We start from the raw sequence: 8,385 nt of genomic DNA, 5'->3' as shown, positions 1-8,385 counted from the left end.
AACTCCCAGATCTGGTTCATCCCTCTGATTACTACCCATTACTGATAGTTCAGGCAGGCAGTAGCTCAGATAAGCCTGCGAATGATCAAAAAAGACTTCAGGGCTTTAGGGCAGTTTGCTGAGGGAGAGGAGCACAACTGATATGTTCTTCCACCCCTTATGGGGCAACAAGGGACACACAGTGGGCTAGGAAAACCCAGGTAATGAATAAGTGGCTGAGAGACTGGTGTTGCCACAGGAACTTCGGGTTTTTTGACCATGGGGCAATTTATTCAGCACTTGGTCTTAATGACTGCAGATGGATGTCACTTGTCTCTAAGGGGGAAACAGATCCCAGCCCAAGAGCTAGTGGGGCTCACTGAGAGGGCTTAGGCAAGGGGAGCCTGCTGATGAGCCCTTCTTTTAGCTGCAGGAGGTGGTGCACTCACAGGTACTCCTTCTGAGTAGAGATTTCACCCACCTGGTTATCTGCTGAGAAAACCACACAGCGGCTGCAAAGAGATCCAGGAATCTTCTAGAGCATGTGGATTATAATTCTCTGGTTCAGGTACTGGAGCGACCAATAGCAGAGGTGAAGCGCTGCTGGATCTGGTGCTCACCAATGCAGAGGAGATAATTAAATGCGTTAAGACTGGAGGCAGCCTTGGTTGCAGCAACCATGCCTTGGTTGAGTTTGGGATCCTAAGGAACGTGGGCCTGGCAAATAGCAGGGTCAGGACCCTGAAGTCTGGGGGAGCAAACTTCAGGATGTTTAAGGAATGGATGGATGAGATCTAGGAAGCTGTCCTTAGAGAAAAAGGAGTGGAAGAAAGCTGGCTATTTTCCAAGGATGCCTTCTGGGATCACAAGAGCGCTTCATCCTTCAGAATAAGAAAGCAGGAAGGAAAGATAGGAAACCAACATGGTTTGGCAAGGACCTGCAAGTCCTGAGGGAAAAGAAGAGACTGTACCGGCTGTGGAAATGAGGGTGTGTCACCAGGGGAGAATACAGGAATGCTGTCTGGACTTGAAGAGGGAGGACTGGGAAAGCCAAGGCACAGATGGAACTATACTTGGTGAGGACTGTGAAAAAAAAAAAAACAAGACAGCATTCTATAGGTAGATAGGCTAGAAGAGGCAGGCCAAAGAGAACATACCTCCTTTGGTAAATGAGAAAGAAGAGCTGGCTATGACAGATATAGAGAAGGCTGAGGTACTGAGTTTTTTGTATTGGTTTTCACTGGCAGCCAGAATTCTTGTATTTCTTCTGTCCCTGAAGCTCACATCCCTGGGCCTACAGGTGGGAACTGGGGGTGTAAATCCATCCCCGCTGTAAGGGCAGAGCAAGTCCAAGGCCACCTCATGAGACTGAATGTATACAAGTCTATGGGGCCAGATAACACACATCCCAAGGTCCTAAATTTGCTGGCTGACATCGCTGCTGAGCTGCTCTGCATCATATTTGAAAAGTTGTGGCTGCTGGGCAAAGTCTCCAGGGACTGGAAAAAAGGAAATGTCACTCAGAGGGAGAAGGAGGACCTAGGGAACCACAAGCTGGTGAGCCTCACCTCTGCCTGGGAAGATCATGGGACAGATCCTCCTAAAAGACATGCTAAGGCATATGAGGGATGAGCAAGTGATCTGAAACAGCCAGCATGGCTTTACCAAGCGAAGGTCATGCTGACCAATCTGATGGCATTGTATGATGGAGTGATGACATTGGTGGACAAAACAAAAGCAACTGATGTCATTTACATGGACTCATGCAAGGCCTTTGACATGGTACGCCACCACATTCTTATCTCTAAATTGGAGTGTTATGGATTTGAGAGGTAGACTATTTGGTGGGTAAGGAATTGGTTGGAAGGCCGTAGACAAAGGGCTGTATTGAATGTCACTACGTCCAGGTAAAGGCCAGTAACAAGTAATGTCCCCCAGAGTTCTGTCTTGGAACCAGTGCTCTTCATCAATGACATCAATGATGGGCTGGAGCGCACTCTCAGCAAGTTTGCCGATGACACCAAGCTGAGTGATGCAGTTGTTATGATACAAGGAACTGAAACCATCCAGAGGGATCTTGACAAACTCAAAAGGTGGGTCCATGTGAACTTAACAAGATTCAATCTAGCAAAGTACAAGGTTTTGCACTTGGGTTGGAGTAACCCCAGATATGTATGCAGACTGGGAGAAGAACTTGAGAGCCCTGAGGAAAAGAACTTGGGGGTCCTGATGGATGAAAAAATGAATGTGAGCCAGCAGTGTGTTCTTGCAGCTTGGAACGCCAATGGTATCTTGGGTTCCATCAGAAGAGGAGTGGCCAATAGGGACAGGGAGGTGATTGTTCCTCTCTACTCTGCCCTCATGAGGCTCCATCTGTATTACTGTGTCCAGGTCTGTGGCTCCCAGTACAGAAAAGATGTGGAGTTGTTGGAGAGGGTCCAGAGGAGGGCCACGAAGATGATCAGAAGTCTGGAGAACATCCCCTATGAACACAAGCTGAGGGAGCTGTATTTGTTCAGCCTGGAGAAGAGAAGGCTGCGAGGAAGTCTCCTTGCAGTATTTTACTCCTACCAGTATTCAAAGAAGGATTATAAACAAGAGGGGAATAAATTTTTTACAAGGGTAGATAGTGATAGAACAAGGAGGAATGGTTTTAAGCTCAAGGAGGGAAGGATTAGATTAGATATAAGGAGGAAGTTAAAAGCAGAGTGCTGAGGTGCTGGAACAGGCTGGCCAGAGAGGTTGTGGATGCTCCATCACTGGAAGTGTTCAAGACTAGATAGAATGGAGCCCTGGGCAGCCTAGTCTAGTACAAGATCTGGAGGTTGGTGGCCCTGCCTGTGATAGGGAGGTTGGAACTTGATGATCCTTGGGGTCCTTTCCAACCAAAGCCATTCTATGATAGAGGGCCTAGAGTATATCCCCTATAAGGAAAGTCTGAGTGACCTGGCTCTGTTCAGACTTGAGAAAAGAAGACTGAAAGGGAATCTTATTAATGTTTATAAATATCCTAAATGTGGCAGACAAAGGGACATGGCCAACCTCTTTTCGGTGGTCTATGGGAATAGGATAAGGGGAAATGGCCATAATCTGGAGCATAGAAATTTCTGCACCAATATGCAAAAGAACTCTTTCACGAGGGTGATGGAACACTGGAATGCCCAGGGAGGTTGTGGAGTCTCCTTCTCTGGAGATATTCAAGACCTGTCTGGATGCCTACCTTTGCATCCTGCTGCTGGGGGGGCCTGCTTTGGCAAGAGGGTTGGACTTGATTATATCTGGAGGTCCCTTCCAACCCTACAATTCTGTGCCTGTTTTTAGGTCCTCCAGAATATTGAGGATCTAGATATGCAGACTCAATAAGAAAATCAGTTCATGCATCTATCCCTTAAATATATTAAACTGTGTGGTAACTAAAAAATAGACTGCTAGATTGCTTTGTTTTGGGGGAAAAAAAGTAGTTTTACTTAGAGTTTCCTAGCATTACTGCTCATCTAGTGCTGAAATTTAGCACTTTTGCATAGAGTTAGCTACCTGGTTATACTGAAATGTCTAAGTGCTTAATATATTCTCAGTAAGGACTCTGGATAAAACCTTGTAAGATCACAAGGCTAGAGATAAACAAGCTTCTCGTGCTATTTGCTGTTTCCATCTCTGCCTGAAATCCGAAAGCCTGGATACAGAGAAACATTGCCAAGAGTCAAAGTGGGGTAAGAATTTGTCAAGTACCCTACTTGTGTTTTGGCCCTCTTAAATATAATATAGCTTGTTCCTCACTGAGTAACTGAGATAGTGCTGTTGAAAAAGGCAGTGATCTCTCTGAATAATACCAGTGCTAGTTATCAAAACTACATTCCTTATGTTTTAGTAACAGATATGATGCCCCTTGAATAGACTGAAAGATTTTTTATTGGCCCAGTGAGCTCTGGGTTAGGCCACAGGTAGAGTAACCCATGAAAAAACAGGTTCTAATGTCCTAGAATGACTCAGAATATATCAGTTATCATAATAATTTTTTTTTTTTAAAAGATGCTCTTCTCCAGGCAGCTCTGAAACAAATACAATTGCAAATAACTTTGCTGTTTCACACATTATTCCTAATGATTTCTCATTCGACATAAGTTGGTAAGGTTGCATTGTCCTTGGAGGAACTACTCTAGTGCTGTGAGTTCTGGTCTATGACATCACAAGCACAAGTAAAATTGTGGATTGTTAACAGTTAATTTATTGGACAAAAATTTAGTCCTGATCAAGGTATTTTGGTTCACACTCTGTAATAAAACAGCAACTAATAATAATATGCATGCATGCAATAAAGAATAATATGTTCATATCATGATCCAAGGGCAAATATTGTTGAGCTCGTCTGGACTTATTCACTCCTTGGTTTTCAGCCAAAGACTTTTCAGTGGACTATGGCTTCCAAAACAAACATCTTTTTGGATTGAGCTGGATGCAGAATTTAGCTGTAGAGAAAAAAGGATTCTCTGCTTTTGGCTGCATACTGAATTGTTTGTTTCTAGAACTTTTTCCCATGACAGCTATTTCATCACCCAGGATTGGTCACCAGAATTAAATGTACATACAGTTTACATTATTTGTATTAAACCTGATGGTTCCTATGCTGTTTACCTTAGCTCCTTCTCAGCTACTCATCCTCCTCAGCTACCCAACAATGCCTTCTTCCTTCACACTTTTGTTCTGACAAGGAAACAAAAAAATCTTCTTCGCTTCTGTTGAGCCATTTGTGACTCTAAAGCTGAGGCACAATATTTTGTACTACAGATATTTTCCCAAGGAAAAAGGTCCTCCTCAGTTAAATACACTGAAATTATTTCTGTTCTCTTTCACTCAAACTTATGAAGAATATTCAGTAAATGACATAAGTAAAACCAAGAAGAAAAGAAAAAAAAAGAAATACAAAACAGATTTGGAGTTATTTCCTTTTTCAAACATATCTCATGTTACATGGCAAGTAGTGACTAGAATCCTCGAGGGTCACTGAAACCTCTTTAGATCATGGTCTACATCTTTTCTATCAAAGGTGTTGAATATCCTCTGCTATCTTCAGAACAGTGGGACTGAGTATTACTAAGCCAGAGGACTGAATTATTTCACAAGAGTTAATTTCCTCTTTGCAAATCACTTTATGAAATTGAGAAACTAACTTCATCCCATAGTCATACTCTTGCACAAAACTGTCTTAAATGAATGTCTAAGTGTTCCAGTGAGAGGCTAGAAGGGAGATCTCCAGTATATAGACCCTGTCTGTACCGACCATTATCCTCTGACACTTCTTAGTATTATCAATTCATTCATTAAAAAAAATGTCATATTGTTTTTCATTAGTAAAAGTGCAGCCAAAAATGTGAAGGAAGTGTTTGTTTCCCTTGTTTGTGACCACATATGAAACTGTTTGGTTTGGGGCTCCATTTTGCAAAGAGAGATGTTAACAAGTTGGAGCTCAGCCAGAGAAGGTCCACTAGAACTGGGCTGGAGAATGATGTAGAAGGGCAGGCTGTTGGATCTGGTATTGTTTATTCTGGGGAATGAAATGGGAGAAATCTAGATGGAGTTTCATTACTTGAAGAGCAAATACAGAAGAGGGAAATAATATTATTAGTATGTGCAAAATGGCATATTTACCACACCCCACTTATAAAAAGTGTCCCAATACAGAATGTATGTTTAACGCATTTATTTACATTATCATTTTTTAGTGTCCCCTGCATAGAAGACACTGCACCTTGTCCACTGTTATGTAAGAAGCTTGTGGCAGAGCTGAGCACTGATCCTTGATTTCCCAAATGCTACTCCACATCCTATAAACTGTTAACTGCTACCTGTTCAATTACAAATCTCCAACATGAACCTTTTCCCAGAATTGTCTTTCTCCTTCATTTATGGAATCAGAATTGTGGATCGTTCAGAATTGTAAAAATGCACAGTATTCTTTCATTCTAATGCTACTAATTTCTGAAGACACATTGTTCTTTAGAGTTATGGTAATATATCTCAATCCAGTTTTTCCATTTGAGTCTTGTATGATCGTGCATGTGTAATTGTGAAGCATGAAGTATCTGCAAACTGCTTTTTCTGCAAGAAGCACTAAATACTTCGCCAAATGCATCATCAAAATCTATTAAGAAGAAAAATTGTTTTCTCTGGAGTATGTGATCTAGAATCCTGCCAGGATATGACAATCTTTTAACACAGCGAAATACTTCTCTTTTCTGACAATCACTCACTGCAAGTCACTGTGAAAAACAAGCATCAAGGAGAAGTGTGGGCTGGGCCTGATCCTTAGCAGATGACCTGAGAGCTGAGGTGAAAAATATTAGGAATAAATCACAAGTATCAGATCAAGTCCTCACCAACCAGCAACAGTCCTACAGTAGCCAGGCTGGGGAGCAAGGTAGACACAGAAATGGTGCTTGGGTCCACTCACAAAATAGCATCATGGTGGCAAGAAAGGTCCAGGGTCTAGTAAATAGGTGCATCTGCTCATCAGGATCAGGTCGATTGATGGCTAGGCAGATCCATAGCTGCAGAACTGAGCAGAGGCGAGGCTGGAAAGTCAGCCCATAGTTTAGGGTACAGATCAGTGGGTTCTATGGCTGAGCTAGAAATGAACTAGAAAAGAACACTATGTTGAGACAGCTCAGGAAGGGCGTGAACTAATATAGAGCCCTTGGCCATGGATATGGGAAGAACTTTTAGGTGAGGCTGGTCAAGGCCATTAACTGAGATTAAGAACTGGTTGGCTGGTTGCAGCCAAAGGGTGGTGATCAACAGTTCTATGTCTGGGTGGAGGCCAGTCACAAGTAGTGTTCACCAGGGGTCGGTAATGGGACTGATTCTCTTCAACATCTCTATCAGTAACATAGATGATGGAATCAAGTGCACCCTCGGCACGTTTTCAGAAGACACCAAGCTGAGAGGTGCAGTCAATACACTGAAGGGGAAGGGAAGCCATCCAGAGGGACCTGGATAGGCTGGATAACTGGGACCGTGTGAACCTACTGAAGTTCAACAAGGCCAAGTGCAAGGTGTTGCAATTGAGCTGGGGCAATACCAGATATTTATACAGGCTGGGGGAAGATCTCCTTGAGAGCAGCCCTCTGGAAAAGGACTTGGGGATCCTGGTGGATGAGAAGCTGGACATGAGCCAGCAGTGTGTACTTGTATGCTGGAAGGCCAACTGTGTTCTAGACTGCATTAAAAAAGGGGTGGCCAGCAGGGAGAGGGAGGTGATTTTCCCCCTCTACTCAGCTCTTGTGTGTCCCCATCTGGAGTACTGTGTCCAGTACTGAGTCCCCAGTACAAGATGCAGGACTCTTGGAACAGTTCCAAAGGAGGGCCACTAAGATGATCAGAGGGCTGGAGCACCTCTCCTATGAAGAAAGGTTGAGGGAACTGGGATTGTTTTGTTTGGAAAGGAGAAGGCTTCAGGGAAACCTCACTGTGGCCTTCCAGTACTTTAAGGGAGCTTATAAACAGGATAGGGAACAACTGTTTACATGGGTGGATAGGGATAGGAGAAGGAGGAATTTTCTGCTAGACATTTTCTGCTAGAGCACAGGCTGAATGTGGGTTATGCCTTCTTGTGATAAGAAGGAGGATGCTGTCAGTTCTGAGTGTGCTTTCAAGCTGCATTGTTCACCCCTTCAAGTCAGTTTTCTGTGATCGACCTCTTTTGAGTGACCAGCCAGAGATTAAGGAATAATCTCTTAGCAGTGGAGAGCTTATGGGTGAGAATCAAGGGGCAGGCTGGTAAGGGTGACACTGTTGTGGGGGTGTACTACAGGCCCCCTGATCAGGATGAGGAGGCTGATGAGGCCTTCCATAAGCAACTGGATGTAGCGTCACGTTCCCAGGCACTGGTGCTTATGGGGGACTTCAATTATCCAGATATTTGCTGGATGACCAACATAGCCAGGCACGCACGGTCCAGACGGTTCTTGCAGTGCGTTGAAGACAACTTTCTGATGCAGGTGGTGGAGGAACTGACGCGGGGAGGGGTGTTCCTGGACCTTATTTTCACCAACAGGGATGGACTTGTTAAGGAAGTAAAGGCAGGGGGCAGTTTGGGTTGTAGTGATCATGAGATGGTGGAGTTCAAGATCCTGAGTGGAAGAAGCAAAGCAATAAGTAGGATTGCTACCCTGGACTTTAGGAGAGCCAACTTCGATCTCTTCCGGGACCTACTTGGAGCTATCCCGTGGGCTCGGGTGTTAGAAGGTAAGGGGGCCTCTGAGAGCTGGTCAGCATTTAAACAGCTCTTCTTCCAAGCTCAGGATCGGTGCATCCCTGTGAACAAGAAATCGGGAAAAGGTGGCAGGAGACCTTTGTGGATGAGCAAGGAGCTCATGCGCAAGCTCAAAGGAAAGAAGAAGGTCCATGAAA

Source organism: Meleagris gallopavo, chromosome 1 (genome assembly GCF_000146605.3).
Source record: "Meleagris gallopavo isolate NT-WF06-2002-E0010 breed Aviagen turkey brand Nicholas breeding stock chromosome 1, Turkey_5.1, whole genome shotgun sequence".
Lineage (NCBI taxonomy): Eukaryota > Metazoa > Chordata > Aves > Galliformes > Phasianidae > Meleagris > Meleagris gallopavo.
Note: the sequence above shows the minus strand (reverse complement) of the source record.